Genomic DNA, 24,346 nt, shown 5'->3' on the forward strand with positions numbered 1-24,346 from the left:
TTTTGACACAATCAAATTTTGGAGATGTTGCTTTGTTTGTGTGACATATATGAAATGGACTGTGTTCTCAAGACGTTTGCTATGTGAATTGGCATATGTATAGTTTCATGACTCTACTCCTTGTTTTTGTGTTTGTTCAGGTACCTTCACCATGACATCTTCATTTGGAGACTTCTGAGTTGTGACATTGGCAGGTATATGATGCTGTTCAGACATATGAAGTGCGGATGAATTGTTCCTGAGAATGTAGGTCATAGACATTGGGTGTACAAGACCTGCGTCAAGACAGCTTGCACAGTGATAGGATGGAAGCTTAATAGACTCCATTGGACTTGTTCCTTGCAGTGTGGTGGCCCTGATGTATCATGTGTGTCATCATGTGGTCAGAAAAGATGTGGTTCTTGGCCGCATTCATGTTAGTTTCCCTTCACATTGGCTAAACACTCTTTTTGTTTGAAATATATGCAGCTGTTGATGTTTTTCATCATTGTAGGCCAAAGTGCCTGTGGCACATCACTGACATTTGTTTGTGTCATACCACCAAATGCAGGAGCACTGGGTTGTATTCACCCTTTGATCAGAAACTGATGTACTGCCATCTGTCTGAGTCTTGCATTATGTGATGGATTCCTTTTGTGAGGTAGGCGATATGGCTCCAGCTGATGACATCAACCAATTTAATGTTTGCATATTCTGCAGAACATGGTCTGATATATCCCTTTCTTCCATGGACAGTACCTGCAAATGTGATCATTTAGCTAGTATTATTTCATCATGTGTCATTTGCTATGTTTCAGACATATTGACAGCCTATGGGCAGAACAATGTAATAAAATTACTTCTTTGACAAGACACTTGTATGTGTGTGTTTCTGTGGTATGGTTGCAATCCTGGGATGGACACTGTACATGAAACATATCCCTGCTTCCACAAGTAGTTCTTGTTTTGCATTGTATGGTTCACATGTTCTTATATATCTACATTGCAAAATGTGAAATTTAAGACAGCAGTCAATGCGTTTGTGACTGGTGAAGTTATTACAGTGCTAGGAGTGAAAAAATTGTGTGGCAAAAAAGTAACATAAATGAAAAGTGAAGGGGTCAGTCATGGCGAATGAAATCATAGTGGTAGATGCCACACCTTTGAAAGTCCAAAGTCCAGAGTACTCCTTCATAGAGAGTATGTGTGACACATAAAGGAGGACATTAAAGAGGAGGTTTTGTGCTGGCAGTGGTTGGTGTCTTGCCATCCGTATCGCCTGGATTCTTACATGGACATTCACACTTGTGTGGGGATGGGGGAGGGTAATCAGATGCTACAGAGGCAGGGGTGTCTGAGGGTGGTTGGTCCTCTGGCAGGCCTCCCTTCCTGTGTCTGCAGCCAATGTATTTGGGTTTAATGTAGTTGGCTCACAGGAAGGGGTCGATGTTGGGGGAAAAACCCTGCGCAGGGTCGTATGGATGTCCCTCAACACCCCTGTTCGGCTGGCCATGGTGGTGTTATAAGTCTCCCTATGGTGCTTCATGTCCCTCTGCAGCTGCTTTATTTCCCGGAGTTAGGTTAGCACCTGGCCCATCATGCCTTGGGACTCAAGATAGACTCCCAAGATGTGGCTGATTGTATCCTGGTTGTGAGTGGCCCCAGTGGCCACACTCTGCCGGCCCACAGCATCCCTCCCACAGACCCTACCCCGACAAGCCTGTACCCTTGGCACAGGGTGCCCTCTCCAACTGGGTCCTGGACCCTCAGTGTCAGGATTGTTGGTTTTCACCTCAGGATTCAGGACTGGGGGGCATCAGATGGTAGCCACTGTACTAGTGACACAGTTTTGGGGCAGGGCACATTGTTGCCTGTGATGTTGAAACAACTGGGGTAGGAGGTGTTGTTGTGGGCACAGTGAGACTCGCTGTTGCCATCCGACCAGGCTGCCCAGATGGGCCAGGACTTTCCTCCACATCCACATGTCCTGGAGTATCTTCATCACTGAGGGCTGTATCCAGAGGTGGGTTGGGAGTCTGGTTGGTGGACAGTGTCTGGCCAGGTGCTGTGCCAGCTCGACCTGTTGAGAAATAGGGCACATTGTTATTGTTATATGTAGTTGAAGTATGGAAACTACATCCAATGATTTTGTGTGACTATAATTGGAGTCCTTGTGAACGATAAGTGGTAGGTTTGGTGACTGTGCTATGTTTACATGGTATTGAAGTTGTTGACATGACATGTGTGAAGCTTGCAGTAACTATTGGACTCAAGCAGCTCATTAGATGTGATGATCAGTTGCACTTTAGAGGAGGGAATTAACATGACATTTTAATAAAAATTGAGCCAACACAGTGGATATGAGACATGTGTATGTGACCATTCCAAGGCCTGAGTCAATGTGTTATCTGCCATTACCAATCTGATGTAGCAGCTTACTGCCTTAGGAACACTTGATGTCCAAACGTATTAAGGTGTCATTACTGTCCTCAATAGTTTCATTTTGTGATACCAGGACAAGAGTCAGCTAGGTAAACACACATGTCTCTGAGTTGAGCATGATATGTAGATTGCTCACTCCCAGGGGAGGGTACATCATTTGAGAGATGACACACATGTGCATTTGGACAAGTGCAGGGAGGCCTATTCATTTGTGTTACAGAAAGAGGGCCTCCTGGTAGCTGTAGTCATGTCACTTGCTGAATCCTCACACTCCACAAATGCTAAACTCCCAGGGGAGGGTACATCACTTGAGAGATGACACACAGGTGTATTTGGACAAGCGGAGGGAGGCCTGTTGGTTTGCATTACAGAAAGATGGCCTCCTGGTAGTTGTAGTCATGTTGCTTGCTGACTCCCCACACTTCACAATTGCTAAACTCCCAGGGGAGGTTACATTGTTTGAGAGATGACACACAGGTATATTTGGACAAGTGCAGGAAGGCCTGTTGGTTTGTTTTACCGAAAGAGGGTCTCCTGGTAGTTGGAATCACATCACTTGCAGGCTCCCCACACTACACAAATGCTAAACTCGCAGGGAAGGGTACATCATTTGAGAGACGACACACAGGAGTATTTGGACACATGCAGGAAGGAATATTGGTTTGTGTGACAGAAAGAGGCCCCCATGGTAGTTTTAGTCATGTCACTTGCTGACTCCCCACACTGCACAAATACTAAACCCCCGGGGGGGGGGTACATCATTTCAGAGATGGCAAACAGTTGCATTTGGACAAGTGCAGGAAGGCCTGTTGGTTTGTGTTACAGAAAGATGGCCTCCTGGTAATTGTAGTCATGTCACTTGCTGACTTCCCACACTACACAAATGCTGAACTCCCAGGGGAGGTTACATCATTTGAGAGATGACACACAGGTGTATTTGGACAAGTGCAGGAAGCCTGTTGGTTTGAGTTACTGAAAAAGGGCCTTGTGGTAGTTATAATAATGTCACTTCCTTACTCCCCACACTACACAAATGCTAAACTCCCAGACGAGGGCACATCATTTGAGAGATGGCACAGGTGTATTTCAACAAGTGCTGGAAGGCCTGTTGGTTTGAGTAACAGAAAGAGCGCCTCCTGGTAGTTGTAGTCATGTCACTTGCTGACTCCCAACACTACTCAAATGCTAAACTCCCAGGGGAGGGTACATCATTTGAAAGATGAAACACATGTGTATTTTGACAAGTGCAGGAAGGCTTGTTGGTTTGTGCTATGGTAAGAGGGCCTTCTGGTAGTTGTAGTCATGTCAATCTATGTACTTCCCAACACATGACAAATGTTTAGTCTTATATATCTGTTGCCACACTGCAGTTGGGTTGCCCGATACATTTACATGCAGACAAATTCCATGGGTCCTGGGATGATCTTTCGATATTGAAACACCTACAGACCCCATTCCAACACATGGCGTGTGACAGGAATTGATACATGGGATGTTCTGTATGACAATGCACATTGACCAGCTTATATCTCTACAGCTCTGGGTATTGCATGTTGGGTAAGCAGATGAACAAGGCAGTGGCAAAGGGTGAGATGTATACATGCAGGCCATTGAAGACTTGTGACAGTTTTTGTGTTGTCACTTCAGACTCATCTCCCCCAGATATTCCTGTCAAGCCCTCAGCATGCAGGATGGCCAAGACATTCTCCAACCAGGGAAATAGTAGTAATGGGACACTAGGAGGACCACCACCAGTCTTCAGGGACTCCATGTGTTGCCTGTAGGCCAGGGCATGCACCTTCCCCTTCAGGTCATTCCACCTGTTCCTAATTTCCTCCGTTGTGTGCAGGATAGTGCCTAGAGCATTCACTCAGTCGACTATCCCTTGCCACTTTTCCCTTTTCTTACTGAGATGAGTATTTTGAAGTTGTACTCCAAAAAATGTTGCTCTACCTTATGATTTCATCCACCATGACTCTCAACTCATCTTCAGAAGAATGGGGATTTTCGGGAAGACACATAGCTGCAAATTAAAGTGGGTGACAGGGAATTACTTAGCAAAAGAAAGTGTGATATGGAATAAATAGACAGAGGTGGGTGAAAGGTATTGACTGGAATAGTTGAAAAAGGGGTGCCTCATGTATCACTGATGACTTAAATGGAGTTCTCTGGTCCCTTTCTTGCAGTGGAGAAACAAAGGTTCATGGTCTGGATAGGGGTGTGTTTTATAGTGTGATTTGCAGGCTGAGCCAGCTGTGTTGTTTTTGAATCCATCCAATGGGCCATTGTCTGTTGCTTTGCTGAATGTGTTATTGCAATGGGCTTGTGGCTCCACGCGGCCATGGTGGCTACAAAGTATGCACCGCCAAGATTGCAGGCCACCGCACAGCCGGTGGGTAGCCATTTGGTTTGGCAGACGGTGGTTCAGCCTGCCTACATCTCCAGACCACCGGTGGAGCAGTCTTTTTGGGACCGTCACCTTGGCAGTCTGGTAGCCTGACTGCCAAACTCGTAATCAGACCCTAAATACTGAAACATATTTAAAAATTAGTTTAAGTTTAAATTTAACAAGTGAACAATTATGAAACACTAAAATAACTTTTTTTAAATTTCAAATCTTTGACAAAGTAACATTTTAAAAACACAGTATTGCCTTTGTAAAACATTTCCAAATCAAATACAATTCATCTAAAATATTAAATTGATATAAAAAACAAATACTTAAAAGTTCTCCCCACCCTATTACCCCATTGAACACAACATTACACTAATATGATTATAATTAAACACGCTTCTCAATTAATACCATGAAAAAATTAAACCACATAAAGTAAAATGTTAACATTGAGATTTTATAAATACCTATTTTTAATTCATTTTACAACCGTAATTAGATACAGCTATAATGAATAAATACATTATTAAAATACACATTTTTGATTTTTATTATACATTTTCACACAGTATATATAAACTACACTTAAATTTAAAAAAATTTAAAGCATAAACGTATAATTTATATTACATAATTTTTAAAAACATTATCAAAACAACAAAAACTATTTTAACATTTATATATGTTTTTAAAATTTTCCAATTTTCTAAAATATAAAATTAGAAATTGAAATACAAAAAGCATGTTTGTCACAAATATACTTTAAAAATATCTCCATACTTTTGCCCTATAAGTCCAACATCCAACTACTGACATTCCTATTATACATATTTATTTATTTAAAAATAATCAATAAATACATTTTACCAATAAATACAATAAACATTTGAATAACCTTTTTAAAATAAACATACATGTCATAATCCTATTTGTAAATTAACACAATTTAACAATATGATCATGCAAACATTATATACAATGATAGTTTAGTAAATAATGTGTTTTACAATGGTATTAAAAACAAGATTAAAAGCTATATACTTACCTTTGATATTTATGTCCATGATTTTTTTTTGATATTACAATATAACTTTAACATGAATTTTGAACTACAATATCTATTTTTCGATATGTTGTCCAAACACCCTTCACAGCATTGCTTTGTGGGTTATACATTCAGAATTGCTGACAGTATCCATGAAATAATGGACTGAGGTACTCCCCTGAACTGTCTGCCAGGTGGTTGTGCCTGCAGTCAAGGAGAGGAGAAGAGCGGATGGGAGCGGTGCAAGAGGAAATATTTTTTTAAATTATTATTTATATTTTTTTGCCCCACCACCACGCGCTGCAACAACCCTCCCCTTTCCCTTGTGCAAGCCGGGACTGCAGTTGCAAAATTCAGTCATAAGTAAATCTGCAAAATTCAAACTAAAAGGAGCCAGATAACTCTTACCTATAACAAAACACATTATACGAAGCAAAAATTACCATAAATATCACGCGTCTGGAGAATTGAACCCCTGTCCTTTTACACTTTAACCCCCTCAGTGCCTTAGACGAGGTGGTATCATCCAGGCACATGGTGCTCATGTGCCCTGGACGAGACCAGCTCGCCCTACACCCGGCCCACAGGGGGAGCGCTAGCGCTCCCGCCATGGGCGTCCCACCCCCCAAAGTCAAGAATGGAACGGGAATCCCTTCCACCCCCGACACCTCCCTCGGCAATCTGATGACATCAGCGCGGTCACAGTGCGCCGACGTCATCAGAAACTGCCGAGGACGCACTGGAAGCAATTTGCTTCCAGCGCGAGGGGAAAGAGAACTTCAACAGGTAAGTCTCTCTCTTTTGGGGGTTTTGGGGGGGGGGAACAGACATGGGGGAAAAGGAAAGAGTTTTTCCTTTCCCCCTGTGCCTGTTTTCAGTGAATTCCTGGTCCACGATCGCGGGCGGGCCCGCGATTGTGGACCAGGAATCCCCACTAGGCACCAGGAATTTTTTTTCAAGTTTATTTTTGGGAGCGACCCCTTGGGCAAGGGTCGCTCCCACGGGGGGCTATTATTTATCCTATTTTGGCCCCCCCAGGGGCAGATCGGACGTTTTTTTGGCCGACCTCGCCCCCGGGGGGGGGGGGCAAAAATCAGTAGACACCAGGGATTTTATTTTCCTGATGTTTTTGGGGAGTGATCCCTTGGGCAAGGGTCGCTCCCCTGGGGGCCATAACTAATCCTATTTTGGACCCCCTGGTGGCAGATCGGCAGTTTTTTCGGCCAATCTGCCCCCAGGGGGGGTCGAAAACCACTAAACCACCAGGGATTTTATTTTTCTTTATGATTTTGGGGAGCGACCCCTTGGGCAAGGGTCGCACCCCTGTGGGGCAAAAACTAATCCTATTTTGCCCCCCCTGGGGCAGATCGGCCATTTTTCCTGCCGATCTGCCCCCAGGGGGGGTCAAAAACCACTAGACCACCAGGGATTTTATTTTTCTTATGTTTTTGGGCAGTGACCCTTTAGGCAAGAGTCGCTGCCCGGGGGCAATAACTTTTTCTATGTTTTGCCCCCCCCCCGGCTAGATCGGCCATGTTTTTGGCAGACCTCGCCCCTGGGTGGCTCGAAACCCACTGGGCGCCAGGGATTGTGTGGTGTGTGTGTGTGTTTTGTGTGTTTCGGGGCACCCCTTGGGCAAGGGTCGCCCCCCCAAAGGGGGGAAATTAGTATTGGCCATTTCTGCCCCCCTTGGGGGCAGATGGGCCTATTTCTTTAGGCCCATCTGCCCCCAAGGAGGGCAGAAACCACCAATACACCAGGATTTTTTTTTTGTTCCCCTTTTTTTGTTTTGTGCTAGGGTGCCCCCCTTTGGCAAGGGTCGCCCCCTAAAGGGGACACAGAGCTGTTGGCCATTTCTGCTCCCCTTGGGGGCAGATCGGCAAATTTTATTTACGTCCATCTGCCCCCAAGGGGGGCAGAATCCACTTAGGCACCAGAGATCCTGTGTGTGTTTTGTGTGGGGGGGCGGCACCTTTGGCAAGGGTGACCCTCCCAAAGGGGGAACATCACTGAGGGCCATTTCTGCCCACCTTGGAGGCACAGCGGTCTATTTTTTTTAGGCCCATCTGCCCCCAAGGAGGGAAGAAGGCACCAAGATGTCAGAGATTTATTTTTTGGTTCCCTTTGTTTTTTGTGTGCTAGGGGTGCCCCCTTTGCCAAGGGTCGCCCCCGAAGAGGGCACAGAGCTGTTGGCCATTTCTGCCCCCTTTGGGGGCAGATTCGCCTATTTTTTTAGGCCCATCTGCCCCTATGGGGGGCAGAATCCACTTAGGCACCAGGGATCTTGTGTGTGTGTGTGTGTTTTGTGTGGGTGGGGGGCGGCCCCTTTGGCAAGCGTCGCTCACTAAAGGGGGGCACATTACTGATAACCATTTCTGCTCCCCATGGGGGCAGATCGGGCTATTTATTTTAGGCCCATCTGCCCCCAACGGGGGCAGAAGCCACTTAGGCACCAGGGACAATTTCGAAGTTCTTGGTGGCAGGGTGTTTGTCAACTGGCGAAGTATTTGTATTTGTGATTATAACAGTTTATTTCTTCTTTTTGTTCTACTTCAAAGCTTTTGCTTCCTTTGCTGTGGATCCTTGTGGTTTTGGCAGTAGTTGTCCTGCAGTTTGCATAGTTGCATGTTTTAGGTAAGTGAAAGCAATTTATTCCAAAAGAGTATTGTTGACATGCATAAATGACATGTTTGTAGGTGGTGTACTAAATGCAGTATTGTGTGTGAATTTGTCCTTAGATTTGAGCACAATGATATTTGTGTTGTCATATGTCTAATTAGCTTTTTTCTTTTTTCTTTTTAGTGGGATACCATTGGTGATTGCTGCGTCTGTGCAGAGTAGTTGCTGGTGAATAGCTTTTTCAGGCAAGTGAGTGGTATAGTTTCTTAGTACATAACTCTTTGTGATAAAGCTACACGTTGTTTATAACTTATTTTAGTGCTGGTTGTTATTGGCAATCCATTTTTTGTTAGTGAGGATAATGGCTAGCCGCAGAGTGACTGCTCAGCAGATTGTTGGCATGCTTTTTGAGTCATCTTTAGACCATGATTACGAGACTGACTCTGCATCTGAGGCAGAGGAGGAAGTGAGAGATTCTGGCAGTGAGTTTTCTGTCCGAGAGGATTCTTCTGATGAGGAAGCCACTCTCAGTGCAGATGAGGGGCCTGTTTTAGAGGAGGACATTGATGTGCCAAGAGTGCAGCAGCCTGGGGCTGAAGGGTTTCCCATTAGAATTGCCCCAAACGTGGAGCAGCCACAGTTACCTGCATTTACTGGTCTCCCAGGGTGTAGAGTCAATACGGAAAACGTTTTGCCTGTCAATATCTTTCACTTGTTTATGGACGATGTATTTTTGGAAGAGATTGTGGAGCAGACTAATGTGTATGCGTAACAATATTTGAGGGACAACGCTGCCAGACTTACGCCTCAGTCTAGAGCTACTCAGTGGGTTCCCACATATCTGGAAAAGATGAAAAAGTTTTTAGGTTTGACTTTTTTGATGGGGTTGATAAGGAAGCCGTAACTTGCTTCTTATTGGTCTACTAGTCCTTGATGGCAACGGCTATGTTTCCTGAAACTATGACTCGTAATCGCTATTTGCTTCTTCTTCGTATACTGCATTTTGTAGACAATGCTTTAGCCTTGCCACAAGATCACCCTGATTGTGACTGTCTTTTTAAAATTAGGCCTGTCCTTGATCATTTTGTAGATCGGTTTTCAGAAGTCTATGTTTCAGGCAAAGAGATAAGTGTGGACGAGTCTTTGGTCCTTTTCAAGGGGCGTTTGGTTTTTAAGCAGTACATTCCTAGTAAGAGGGCATGGTATGGGATTAAATTGTATATGATGTCAGAAAGCAGTACAGGATAGGTGTATGATTTCTGGGTCTACACTGGTAGGGATTCCAGTATTGACCGTCCTGGTTGTCCGGCCACTTTTAGAGTTAGTGGGAACTTGGTAGAGGACTGTTTAACAAAGGTCACCATTTGTACGTAGATAATTTCTACACTGGAGTGCAGTTGTTCAAGGAGTTGTTTAGATTGGACACTGTTGCTTGTGGCACAGTCCGTTCTAATCCGGAAAGGCTATCCAATGGAGCTTGTCTGTAAAAAACTTGAGAGTGGACAGTGCAGTGTCTTGCTCTGAAATTTTCAGACAGGAGGTATGTGTACATGCTATCTACCATCCATGATGAGATTACTTCCCCTGTGACTGTTTGGGGTCAGTTTGCCAAAGTGCGCAAACCTGCGTGCATTTTGGACTACAATAGGCACCTGGGAGGTGTTGATAGAGTAGATTGAAAGATCGCCACTTTCCAGATCACATTCCTCCCACTCCCAAAAAAGACTTACCCACTAAGAAATGTAGAGCATGTGCCCGAAGAGGTATCCGGAGGGAGAGCTTGATGTACTCCCCCGATTGCCCTTCAAAGCCTGGGCTGTGTGTGCCCGGCTGTTTCGGAAAATACCCCACAAAGAAAAACTTTGAGGAAATACCATGAGCATAAACTGCCTATTTTACATTTTCAGATGTTCAGTTTCACGGTTGGCATTACTGTCATGTATTTAGTTAGAGCTTTTGTGTTTGTAGTTTTGTACTTATTTTATAATTAGTTGGTGGTTTCTTTGTTGTTTATAAATGAAAAAAAGTGATGGCGGTGTGCATGGGGTGGCGCTTGGCTGGCGGTGTGATGTGGGGTGGCGCTTGGCTGGCGGTGTGCTTGGGATGGTGCTTGGCTGGCGGTGTGTGGGGTGGCACTTGGCTGGCGGTGAGCATGGGGTGGCGCTTGGCTGGCGGTGTGCGTGGCGCTTGGCTGGCGGTGTGCTTGGGGTGGCGCTTGGTTGGCGGTGTGCGCGGGGTGGCGCTTGGCTGGTGGTGTGTTTGGGGTGGCGTCAGTCCACACACTCCCATCAGCTAGTGTGACTGCTCTATCAGGTATGTGGGCGTATGTAAGTGATCGGCCCTTGAGTGGCGCTGTCTGTCGATGCTTGTGTTGTAATGTGCTGGGCCCGTGGCTGACAGCGTGAATGGTCTTGTGCATATCATGTATGAAAGGTGTGTGAATGGCCTGTAAAACAGTTGGCGCCTTGACGCGGCTTTACAGCTCACGAGCTGTGAGTCATTGGTTCCGTTTTTTGGCCTTTCAGTTATTAACAGTGCATTTCACTTTTGTGAAATCCCTTTTAATAAAATTTGATCTACTGAACCATCACTCACCCCCATGCCAAATCCAATCAGTATGTGTGGTACAAATGACAAAACCTGCTCAAAGTAATCAGGCGTCGCAGCACACTTGTGACATGTTAGGTGTCTCATGTGGGACCCCGATGATGAAGCATGCCACCAACTTGGTTGGTGGGTGAGGGGTCTTTTTCACATAACCTAAGTGTGTTTCTTTTCACAATTTTAGTGTTTGGCAAATCACAACGTACTTGGACACATCAAAATGATATATTGCAAAACTACCCGTGTTTGGGGGAGGGGGCACCTATGTTTTTGGTTGTGGGTGCGACCTGCATCTAGGGAAACCTACCAAACCCAGGCATTTTTTTAAACTAGACACCCCAAGGAGTCCAGGGAGGTGGGGCTTACGTGGATCCCCCAACATTCATTTTCTTACCCTGAGTTATATGCAAACCTCAAAATGTCCTTAAAAAAGCATATTTTCCTGACTTTTCATTGCAGGATCACCGCTCCAGCACACAATTCCTACTCTCCAGCGTTCCCCTCAGTCTCCCAAGTAAAATGACACTTCACTTGTGTGGGTCCCCAAAGCAGAGTCAGCGTAAAGATGTATAAAAGAAGAATATGTCCTTATCAACTCGCTGTGCTATCCCCTCTATCTCTACAAGTTTTTGGCCTTATTCTGTTGCAGGCACATGGCCCACCCACACAAGTGAGGTATCATTTTTATTGAGAGACTTGGGGGAACGCTGGGCAGAAGGACATATGTGGCTCCTCTCAGGTACCAGAACTCTCTGTCACCGAAATGTGAGGAAAAAGTGTTTTTTTAGCCACATTTTGAGGTTTGCAAAGGATTCTGGGTAACAGAACCTGGTGAGAGCCCCACAAGTCACCCCGTATTGGATTCCCCTAGGTCTCTAGTTTTCAAAAATGCACAGGTTTGGTAGGTTTACCTAGGTGCTGGCTGAGCTAGAGGCCAAAATCCACTGGTAGGCACTTTACAAAAAACACCTCTGTTTTCTTTGAGAAAATGTGATGTGTCCACTTTGTGTTTTGGGGCATTTCCTGTTGCGGGCACTAGGCCTACCCACACAAGTGAGGTATCATTTTTATCGGGAGACTTGGGGGAACGCTGGGTGGAAGGAAATTTGTGTCTCCTCTCAGATTCCAGAACTCTCTGTCACCGAAATGTGAGGAAAAAGTGTTTTTTTAGCCAAATTTTGAGGTTTGCAAAGGATTCTGGGTAACAGAACCTGGTGAGAGCCCCACAAGTCACCCCGTCCTGGATTCCCCTAGGTCTCTAGTTTTAAAAAATGCACAGGTTTGGTAGGTTTCCCAAGGTGCCAGCTGAACTAGAGGCCAAAACCCACAGGTAGGCACTTTGCGAAAAACACCTCTGTTTTCTTTCAGAAAATGTGATGTGTCCACTTTGTGTTTTGGGACATTTCCTGTCACGGGCACTAGGCCTACCCACACAAGTGAGGTACCATTTTTATCAGGAGACTTGTGGGTACGCTGGATGGAAGGAAATTTGTGGCTCCTCTCACATTCCAGAACTCTCTGTTACCGAAATGTGAGGAAAGGGTGTTTTTTTAGCCAGATTTTGAGGTTTGCAAAGGATTCTGGGTAACAGAACCTGGTGAGAGCCCCACAAGTCACCCCGTCTTGGATTCCCCTAGGTCTCTAGTTTTCAAAAATGCACAGGTTTGGTAGGTTTCCATAGGTGCCGGCTGAGCTAGAGGCAAAAATCCACAGTTAGGCACTTTGCAAAAAACACCTCGGTTTTCTTTGAGAAAATGTGATGTGTCCACTTTGTGTTTTTGGGCATTTCCTGTTGCGGCCACTAGGCCTACCCACACAAGTGAGGTACCATTTTTATCGGGAGACTTCGGGGAACGCTGGGTGGAAGGACATTTGTGGCTCCTCTCAGATTCCCGAACTCTCTGTCACCAAACTGTGAGGAAAAAGTGTTTTTTAGCCAAATTTTGAGGTTTGCAAAGGATTCTGGGTAACAGAACCTGATGAGAGCCCCACAAGTCACCCCGTCTTGGATTCCCCTAGGTCTCTAGTTTTCAAAAATGCACAGGTTTGGTAGGTTTCCATAGAAGCCGGCTGAGCTAGAGGCCAAAATCCATAGGTAGGTACTTTGCAAAAAACACCTCTGTTTTCTTTCAGAAAATGTGATGTGTCCACTTTGTGTTTTGGGGCATTTCCTGTTGCGGGCACTAGGCCTACCTACACAAGTGAGGTACCATTTTTATCGGGAGACTTGTTGAAACGCTGGGTGGAAGGACATTTGTGGCTCCTCTCAGATTCCAGAACTCTCTGTCACCGAAATGTGAGGAAAAAAGTGTTTTTTTAGTCACATTTTGAGGTTTGCAAAGGATTCTGGGTAACAGAACCTGGTGAGAGCCCCACAAGCCACCCAGTCTTGGATTCCTCTAGGTCTCTAGTTTTCAAAAATAGAGAGTTTTGGTAGGTTTCCCTAGGTGCCGGATGAGCTAGAGGCCAAAATCCACAGGTAGGCACTTTGCAAAAAACACCTCTGTTTTCTTTGAGCAAATGTGATGTGTCCACTTTGTGTTTTGGGGCATTCCCTGTCGTGGGGACAAGGCCTACCCACACAAGTGAGGTACCATTTGTATTTGGAGACTTGGGGGAACTCTGGGTGGAAAGAAATTTGTGGCTCCTCTCAGATTCCAGAACATTCTGTCACCGAAATGTGAGGAAAAAGTGTTTTTTTAGCCACATTTTGAGGTTTGCAAATTATTCTAGGTAACAAAACCTGGTGAGAGCCCCACAAGTCACCCCGTCTTGGATTCCCCTAGGTCTCTAGTTTTCAAACATGCACAGGTTTGATAGGTTTCCCTAGGTGAAGGCTGAGCTAGAGGCCAAAATCCACAGGTAGGCACTTTGCAAAAAACACCTCTGTTTTCTGTGGGAAAATGTGATGTGTCCACGTTGTGTTTTGGGGCATTTCGTGTCGCGGGCACTAGGCCTACCCACACAAGTGCGGTACCATTTTTATCAGGAGACTTGAGGGAATGCTGGTTGGAAGGAAATGTGTGGCTCCTCTCAGATTCCAGAACTCTCTGTCACCGAAATGTGAGGAAAAAGTGTTTTTTTAGGCAAATTTTGAGGTTTGCAAAGGATTCTGGGTAACAGAACCTGGTGAGAGCCCCACAAGTCACCCCATCCTAGGTGCCGGCTGAGTTAGAGGCCAAAATCCACAGGTAGGCACTTTGCAAAAAAACACCTCTGTTTTCTGTGGAAAAATGCGATGTGACCACGTTGTGTTTTGGGGCATTTTCTATCGCGGGCACTAGGCCTACCCACACAAGTGAGGTACCATTTTTATCGGGAGACTTGGGGGAACATAGAATAGCAAAACAAGTGCCATTGCCCCTTGTCTTTCTTTCATTTTTTCCTTCCAAATATAAGACAGTGTGTAAAAAAGATGTCTATTTGAGAAATGCCCTGTAATTCACATGCTAGTATGGGCACCCCAGAATTCAGAGATGTGCAAATAACAACTGCTCCTCAACACCTTGTCCTGTGCCCATTTCGGAAATACAAAGGTTTTCTTGATACCTATTTTTGACTCTTTATATTTCAGCAAATGAATTGCTGTATACCCGGTTTGGAATGAAAACCCACTGCAAGGTGCAGCTCATTTATTGGCTCTGGGTACCTAGGGTTCTTGATGAACCTACAAGCCCTATATATCCCCGCAGACAGAAGAGTCCAGCAGACGTAACAGTATATTGCTTTGAAAAATCTGACATTGCAGGAAAAAGTTACAGAGTAAAACGTATAGAAAAATGGCTGGGTTTTTTCACCTCAATTTCAATATTTTTTTATTTCAGTTGTTATTTTCTGCAGGAAACCGTTGTAGGATCTTCACAAATTACCCATTTCTAAATTCAGAGGTTTCTGGGATCCAGCATTGGTTTCACACCCATTTCTGTCACTGACTGGAAGGAGGCTGAAAGCACAACAAATCGTAAAAATTGGGTCTGTCCCAGAAAAATGCCAAAATTGTATTGAAAAATTGGGTTTTCTGATTCAAGTCTGCCTGTTCCTGAAAGCTGGGAAGCTGGTGATTGTAGCACTGCAAACCCTTTGTTGATGCCATTTTCAGGGGGGAAAAAACCACAAGACTTCTTCTGCAGCCCTTTTTTCCCTTTTTTGTTTTTTTTTTAAACTAAGTTTTCACTGTATTTTGGCTAATTTCTTAGTCTCTTTCAGGGGAACCCACAAAGTCTGAGTACCTCTAGAATCCGTAGGATGTTGGAAAAAAAGGACACAAATTTGGCATGGGTAGCTTATGGGGACAGAAAGTTATGAGGGCCTAAGCGAGCCCTGCCCCAAATAGCCAAAAAAAGCCCTGGAACCTGAGGGGGAAAAGGCCTGGCAGCGAAGGGGTTAAACCAACCAAAGTCAGAAGGAGGGAAATGTGCTGTATACGCCAGCTGAATGCAGTGAATACAGGTTTGAACTTAGAAATGGAATTGCACACTTTGTTATAGTAGAACTAGAACCAGTTTGGCCTATTATTATGAGTTAAATATTAGAGATCTCCTCAGAAATACAGCAACATATTGATTACCTTACTTTCGAACCCAACTTTACATTCCCATCATTTTGTGGTAAATAGTGAACATTAAACTAGTGACCTGCATCCTCGTTAGATTTGGAACTTGTAACTTTTTTGGCATTGAATATGTAGCTTCAAGTTACTCTTTTTTGATGGACCAGGTTCCTTTCCCTTTAGGAAGTAGATTTCCCTCATGTTTTAATTAAGGATTTGTTTAAATATGCTTTAGGGAACAATGTGTGATTGGTTTGTGAAATAAAAGGATGGCAATAAAAAAATTGACTACTGGAGAGAATTTGACTTGTATTTTTAACAACTTATGAAGTTTTGAGTTAGCATATGTCGACATGACGGGTTAGTGTAAGGAGCTTTGGGCCTCATTATGACCCTGGTCCGACTGCAACATTATGACCATGGTGAAAGCGCCAGGGTCGGACTGCCAGCACTGCCACATTTCGGCTGCCAGATGGTCTGCCGGTGCCGGCGGTCCCAATCCCCCAGGGCAGCGCTGCAAGCAGTGCTGCCCTGGGGATTACAACCCCTCTCTCCGCAAGCATTAACGTGGCGGTTTCACCACCATATAAATGCTGGCGGAGACGGGCTGCCGAGGGCCCCCTGCACTGCCCATGCATTGGCATTTAGCATGGGCAGTGCGGGGGTCTCCCCTGCCCAGCCCTGTTGCGCAAATCACTGTCTGGTTTGCACCAGACGCACAACAGCATAGCCGCTGGCTCTATTATGAGCCAACTACAATGTTGTTGTGCGTTTTCCGCTGGGCCAGCGAGAAACACATAATAGGTCCAGCGGAAAGACAGCCGCACTGGTGGTCTCCTGTCCTGCGGAAGTTTGGCGGGCAACCTTTTCCACCCGCTGAGCTCCTAATGGGGACCTTTGTTTTGGTTTAGCGTTCAACCAGACAGGAGTTCAATTCCCTGTAATCACCAGTTATTTACCTTAATTTTTCATAACTCACACAGTCCCTTAGGTTACGTAGATCTATTTATGACTGAAATTCATTTATATTTTGTACCTTGTTTAGATGGTGATTGACAGACCATTGATAATGCTGGTGGGTATTTTTTTTAGCAATTGCCAATGGCTTGGATTTTAGCCTTATTCTCAGATGCAGTGAAACCATGCTATAAGCTTAGCACTCGATACCCGCATTTTCCTTTATAACACGTTTGTGCACAATGGAAAGAATCATGTGATTTAAACAGACATTTAAACTATGATGATGGATCATCCAATATTAGTTTCCAAACATTGAGTAGGAGCTCTAAGGTTCATCCGTTTTAGGTTTTGGAGATAGTTTCTTTCAATGAGTTCGCCTAATAAATAGTCTGTTGGCGCGAAGGACAGTGAAACTACGAATGACGTGATTTTTTTAGTCTGAAATGTGTAGATTTACTTTTAACTGAAATCCTGCAGCTGTGAAACCTGTTTAGATTTGAATGGCTGCTCGCTGACAGCGCAAGAGGAATCCATAACAATTGTTGCAATTAGGATCGTATTATCTCTTAACAAAGTGTTATGAATTGCTCTAGTGGACGCTGACTATTGGTCCGACTTAATGCAACTAGTGGTCAGTTCTACGTGGTGGGAAATATAGTAAATAAGGATGATGTTTTAGCGGTGACGGATTGATAGATTGCGTACTATCTGCCTTGTGCTACAGCGTTTCTTGCTATTTGGTATATTACAATGTTACATGTGGTGGCCAAAGTTTTTTATCGTGGGTTCCAGACGTTGGTCATTGCGCGACGTCACGTTTATGTACAGTATGGAATTAGTTAAATAATGTAGCGTAGTGGAGTTCTAGTATTCCTAGTCAACAACAGTCACGCATTGCTGTGTTGTTTCATGGAAGGCACCTATACCTGCTGTGATAGATACGATCGGTATATAGTCAGTCTTAAAATTGGTATCTAGTAACAGAAAATAACGGTGCGATTACTGTCACAGTGTATTGGAGAAGAGGTTTCAGATTTCTGGATGGCGGATGTAAATTACGTATTATAGGATTTTGCATAGATAACTGTAGGAGCTAACAGAGGTGGGCAGAGACAATATCGAGGAGAGAGTTAGGTATGACTAATCGTGAGTCCTTTTTTGTTCTCTCTCTTCTGTTTTTTCACTTCTATTTCTCCTTATTTCTTGTTTTTCTGCAGAAGCTGGACAGAATATCAGCGATACTGTTCAATTGGGTTCATTATTAACTACAGATTTCAGTGACGATCTCTAGTGGACTTTATAGGTAGGTACACAACCAATGTAATTTTTTGGTGTGAGAGGTTGACTTATACTCTCATATGTGCTTATTGAAATTTCATATATATTTTTTCAAATTAGGTGTTTGCACAACAATCTTTTCATGCCTATTGTGATTTTCTTTGAAGATAGGATGCTTTACCATCCCATCAAAGGTATGAGTTCATTATGGCGGTTGCCTTTTACTGTTCTTATTAATTTAGTTTATTATTTCTAGAGATGATCTCGTATGAAAATGTGTAAGTTCCTCCACAACGGAACAGTCAAAGTAGGGATCATGATACCATACATTATTTCTCTGGTATGTCTTGCATATACTATTTCGTTAATATGTACACATTTTCTACTATTGGAATGTTATTATGTTTATATTTGCTTAGAATGTTTATATACATCCTACAATTCATGCTTACTTTTGGTGGTTTCTACTCTTCTGTTGTTCAAATTAGCTTATTTGTATTTATTATCTATTCCTTCATTCAAGCACCACCCCTGTCAATGCATTAAAGAAAGGGTTTCAATATGTACAATAATCCCTTTTAGGTTGAGCATAGCAGCACGCAAGCGCTGCTCTTCTCAATATTTTGTAACCTATTCTGTGGGCTTTAACCACACCCATTTCACGCCCATCATTTTCATTCGTTCCTGGGCCTACCTTTCAAAAATCCCTTGATGTTGTTAGTAAATGCTTAACGTTTGTCCCACCTTGAGGCTGTTTTGTTACCACCTTGGAGACAGTACCTGTTACATGGATTATTGCACTATCGGGAAGGTACCATAGTGTGGTATACTATTTGTTCTTTTGCCTCGCCGCTTCACTCCTGGTGGTATGTTTTTTCTCCGTCTTCCTCGGTTTCGGGCATCTTGGCGTTTCTTTGCGATGTCAGTGCGGGCTTTTTTGTGCAGTTTTATGTAGGGCAAACTTGACACAAAGGTATTGGAGTGCTTTACTTTTTATTAGCAGTTTTATATAGCGCAAACTCAATTCAAAGGTATTACAGCGCTTTACATGAGCACCGGTTATATTACGCAAGAACACATTAATTTTTGGTAGCAGGGCGAGATTAAGCAATTTGCCCACAACCACAGAATGTTGAGCCAGTGCCGAGACTCAAACTGCATTTCCCAGCTCCTAAGTCGGCCGCTCTAGCCCTTATGCCACATCCTCTTCCCCAGGGTTCTTTGTCTGGTGCGTGTTGGGGCAGTCTGGGAATAACTCAGCTTTTTATATAGCGCTTGGTCATGCAGGTTCTGCTATTTCATAGCGATGTAAAGAAGGTGCCATTCTTAACAAAATTGCTATAATTCCATTTGCATTGATGAAAAAACTAGGTCGAGATCATTATTATTTTTTTGTTGTAGTTTTATATAGAGCGCACTCAACACAAAGGTATTGGAGCACTTTATTTATTTTGCAGTTTTATATAGCACAAACTTGATACAAAGGTATTACAGCCCTTTACATGCGTACCAGTTACATTACACAAGCACATTCATTTTTCGTAGCAGGGGGAGATTAAGTGATTTGCCCAGAATCACAGGCTGTTGAGCTGGTGCCGAGACTCAAAACGTGTTCCCTAGCTCCAAAGTCGGCAGCTCTAGTGCCACATCCTCTCCCCTAGAGTTCCCTGTCTGGTGCACGTTGGGGCTGTCTGGGAATAAGTCTTTTTTTTATATATAGTGCTTGGTAAGATAGGTTCTGCCATTTCATAGCGCTGCAAAGCAGATGCCATTCTTAACAAAATTACTATAATTCATTTGCATTGACCTTGCACAGATGAAGAGGTAAAACAGCTATGTCAGGATTGTAATTTGAGACCGTCTTATTCTGTCAAGACCTCTGCAGTGGGTGCATTAACCAACTGATTTGAGTAGAGCTTTACACTAGGTGATAACATGCGCTCTTGATAACCTCCGGAGGGTCACCAACCAAGTACATTGGTTAGTTCTAGGCAAGAAGATGGCTAAAGGTGTTGTCTCCAAAAAGGAGGAAAAGGAGTCGTGACTCCAGACCCAAGCAATTCACAGCCTCAAGCTTGATAGCATAAAACATCTAGCGTTTGGATGTAAATTGGGTCACTTCAAATAGAGTTAGGTTAGCGTGATCTCAATACAAAGGAATTACAGTGCTAAACATGGGCACCGGATACATTACACATTCATTTTTGGTAGCAAGGGAAGATTAAGTGATTTGCCAAGAATCACAGGTTGTTGAGCCAGCACCGAGACTCAAACTGTGTTCCCCAGCTCCAAGGTCAGCAGCTCTGGCCCTTACGCCACATCCTCTCCCTTAAGGTTCTTTGTCTGGTGCATGTTGGGGCAGTCTGGAAATAACTAATTTTTTAATATAGTGCTTGATAATACAGGTTTTGCCATTTCATAGTGTTGCAAAGCAGGTGCCATTCTTAACAAAATCGCAATAATTCATTTGCAGTTAAGCTGCCTCTTCTGTTATTCTCTTTGTATACAGTCAATGTTTCTAAAAGTTAGGATGGTATTGCCAATGCAGAGGAATAATTCCTTTAAAAATTTAACACAGAGAAATATATGGAGGCCCTCTTCTCTTTGCTCCTAACTTTTTTGACCCCTCATTCTCCGGATTAAATGCCACAGAGGTGTCTCTTTGTGGCGTGTTTGGTGCTATAAGTTTAGGTAAACACACTAGCAAGGGTATTACAGCCAGTCTGTAGGAATGATGCAAAAACACTCCCAATATGGTGTCCTTGTGTCCTCTCTCCTACAGCAACAGGCCTGGGAAGGTTGCTGCGGCATCTGGCATATATCCACTACACTCCAAACCAAAATACATAGGTAAAAGACATTGGGGGTTATTCTAACTTTGGAGGAGGTGTTAATCCGTCCCAAAAGTGACGGAAAAGTGACGGATTTACCACCAGCCGTATTACGAGTCCATTATATCCTATGGAACTCGTAATACGGCTGGTGGTATATCCGTCACTTTACCATCACTTTTGGGACGGATTAACACTCCTCCAAAGTTAGAATAACCCCCATTGTCATTTGCAACACCAATAGCTCTAACTCTCACAAACGTGAGATTTATTGCATTGTAAAGGCTTATTTGTTATTCACGTACATGATCCTTTTTTTACTGTTGGATTTTTTTCTATATGTTTGTTATTTCTTTCTGACTGAACAGCCCTAAAGAAGCAGTTGTGATGCAACACACGTGTTGGCTGTGGCTGTAATACTTTGCTTTTTGTTCTGCTATAGAAAAGAAAAATAATTCCTGATGGGAAAGAAAATAAAGGACTTTAGAAATTTTCTACTTGTCTAGTAGGGGTGTTATCAAGTCACAATGAACTGATAATCCATATGGACACACATCTGGTTGAAGGACAAGAGATCTGGGACTTCTAGCACCGGGCAGTTTCCTGATACCCTTTAATTTTATATATATATATATATATATATATATATATATATATATATATATATATATATATTGTATATCTATTACCTAGTGGCGGTAGCAAATAGGTAGTTATAGGTAGGAAATAGTTTCTATAGAAAAAGCATTTTTTGTTTTGCTATTAACTTTGGGGCTGTTTAATGAATCTTCACAAAATTTTCCAAGAAAATACAATGCTCACTTCAGCCACTGTCTGGAAAGTTTCAGGGAGGTCCGTTAAGCGGGGGCCTAGAAAAAGTTGTGTCCCAAAATGCATTTCATGCCTATCATTTTTCCATATGGATTTTGAACAGCGATAGCGTCCAAACTACTGTAAGGGATAACACCAAATTTGGCAGAAAAGGTAGCTCTTGGTCCAGAAAGAGCCCTTTTTGTTATTTGGTGGCAATCCACTCTGTAGTTTTTGAGAAACTAAAGAAAATCCAAATTTGTATATAGAGGGACGAGAAGACTTCGCAAACCCTCCCGATCTCGTGCTGAGATCCGATTGCCGAGTCCCAGAAAAAAAGAATTAAAAAAACAAAAGGGGCCAGGGTAATGACACCCTGATCCCTTAGCTCTGGTGATGGGGTCCCAAAGGGACTCCCCCCAAGAGCAAAAAATTATTATTATTATTTTTTTAATTTTAGCTGTGACTCGCTGCGGTGAAAATAAAAAAAAATAAGAGTCGCTCCTGTGCTTGATTTATATACAGCCCCCAGGTGGGTCACATCCTGGGGGCATTGCCTTTTCAATGGGGGCGCGCCCAGCTCCCTCCTGCCCCGGGGATCACCACCTCCCTGAGGCTACAAAGACTATGTTTGCGGGGGGCCACCCGGCCCCCTGCAGACCCATGGATCACCACCTCCCAAGGGCTTTACAGTAATATGATGCAGGGGGCTTGGCCCACCCATAGCCCTGGGGACGACCCCCTCCCTGGGGCTTTCAGCAAATTCAATGTGGGGCCTCCCCACAGCCCGGGGACCACCACCTCCCCGGGGCTTAGCTGTTTGCTGTGGCTTGGCAGCAGCTTTACAGCTGCCGCCAAGTCACAGCAAACACTCTGCTTGCAGCAAGAGGGAGCTGGGAAACAGCTCTCCCTCGCTGCAAGCACAGGTTTCCTCTGTCTCCCTGCCCACAGAGATGCAGGCAGGGAGATAGAGGAAACTGCTCTCACAGAGAGGGAGCTGCAGGTCACGGGGAGCCAGCGGGGATCGTGGGGGCCTTCAAGCTCCCTCCATGGTCTCAAACATTGTGACTCCGTGCCCCTAGGGGCACCCAGGTCACTTGGCTGGGCCCCTGAATGGGGTTCCCGGGGCCGAGATTGGCTTTGGGATGGGGGCTACATAGCCCCCTCCCCTATAAAAAAATATTTAGGCCAGGCCTCGGGGGATGGGGTCCCTGGGGCCGAGTTTGGCCTGGGGAAGGGGGCCAGTAACGATACCTCGTGTCCTAAGGTAACTATAACTCGTGCCCTCAACATGCACTGTTAATTACCCCACATAAAACATCACTTATGACATCTTTGATAACACCATTGATAATATCAGTGTAATATTTGCAGTAGAATTATTTATCAGAAAACTGTGAATGGCCGCGGTGCGAGTTATAGTCACCTTAGGGCACGAGTTACAGTTACATGAAATAATTCTAACTATAACTGATGAATTTGTATGGTTTGGCACGTTTAAAATGTGAACCTAACCTTAATGTCCCTGTAACCTTTGTTTTTTGAGTGAATTTCTATGTTTTTTAAACTTTATTTCCTAACTGTAACGTCCCTGTAAACTTTGTTTTTTCAGTGAATTTCTACACTTTTTTTCAACGTAAAGTAATTTTCTTTACCGTTACTATAATATATACATATTATAGACGGAATTACACCAAATTTGGCAGGAAGGTAGCTTTTGGTCGGGAGATCACATAATTTGTTATTTGGTATAAATCTGTTCAGTAGTTTTCGATATATTTTATGAAAACCAAATACGTATATCTGTGAAACGCCCTGAAGGCCGACTCCGGAACAACGAAGTTGTGGGCAACGAAAGCGGAACTACGCTTTCGTTAACCACGACTTTGTTGTTTTGTGCCTTAACCACGCATGTGCATAACAACGCACATGTGTGGTTAAGGCACAAACAAGGGAGTCGGCTGAGGAGGACGACGCGATGAGTCAGGTAAGTGGGGTGGGGGTGGTGTGTTGGGGTTTTAGTTTTAGGGGTGGGGTGGGGGGTCGGGGTATTTTTAGTTTTAGGGGTGGGGTGGGGGGTCGGGGTATTTTTAGTTTTAGGGGCGGGGTGGGGGGTTGGGGTTTTAGTTTTAGGGGCGTGGTGGGGGTTCGGGGTATTTTTAGTTTTAGGGGCAGGGGTGGGGGTTGGGGTTTTAGTTTTAGGGGCGGGGTGGGGGGTCAGGGTATTTTTAGTTTTAGGGGCAGGGGTGGGAGGTTGGGGTTTTAGTTTTAGGGGCGGGGTGGGGGGTCGGGGTATTTTTAGTTTTAGAGGTGGGGACGTGGGTGGGGGGTTGGGGTTTTAGTTTTAGGGGCAGGGGTGGGGGGTCGGGTCAGGTAAGTGGGGTGGGGGGGTTGGGGTTTTAGTTTTAGGGGCGGGGTGGGGGTTGTGGTTTTAGTTTTAGTTTTAGGGATGGGGTGGGGGTTGGGGTATTTTTATTTTTAGGGGCGGGGTGGGGTGTCGGGTATTTTTAGTTTTAGGGGCGGGGCAGGGTGGGGGGTTGGGGTTTTAGTTTTAGGGGCAGGGGTGGGGGGTCGGGTCAGGTGAGTGGGGCGAGTGTGGGGGGTTGGGGTTTTAGTTTTAGTTTTAGGGGCGGGGTGGGGGGTCGGGGTTAGGGTATTTTCAGTTTTAGGGGCGGGCGGGGTGGGGTGTTGGGGTTTTAGTTTTAGGGGCAGGGGTGGGGGGTCGGGGTATTTTTAGTTTTAGTGGCGGGGTTGGGGTTTTAGTTTTAGGGGAGGGGGCGTCGGGCGGTTTAGGGGCAGGGGTGGGGGGTCGGGGTATTTTTAGTTTTAGGGGC

Source organism: Pleurodeles waltl, chromosome 5, assembly GCF_031143425.1.
Source record: "Pleurodeles waltl isolate 20211129_DDA chromosome 5, aPleWal1.hap1.20221129, whole genome shotgun sequence".
NCBI lineage: Eukaryota > Metazoa > Chordata > Amphibia > Caudata > Salamandridae > Pleurodeles > Pleurodeles waltl.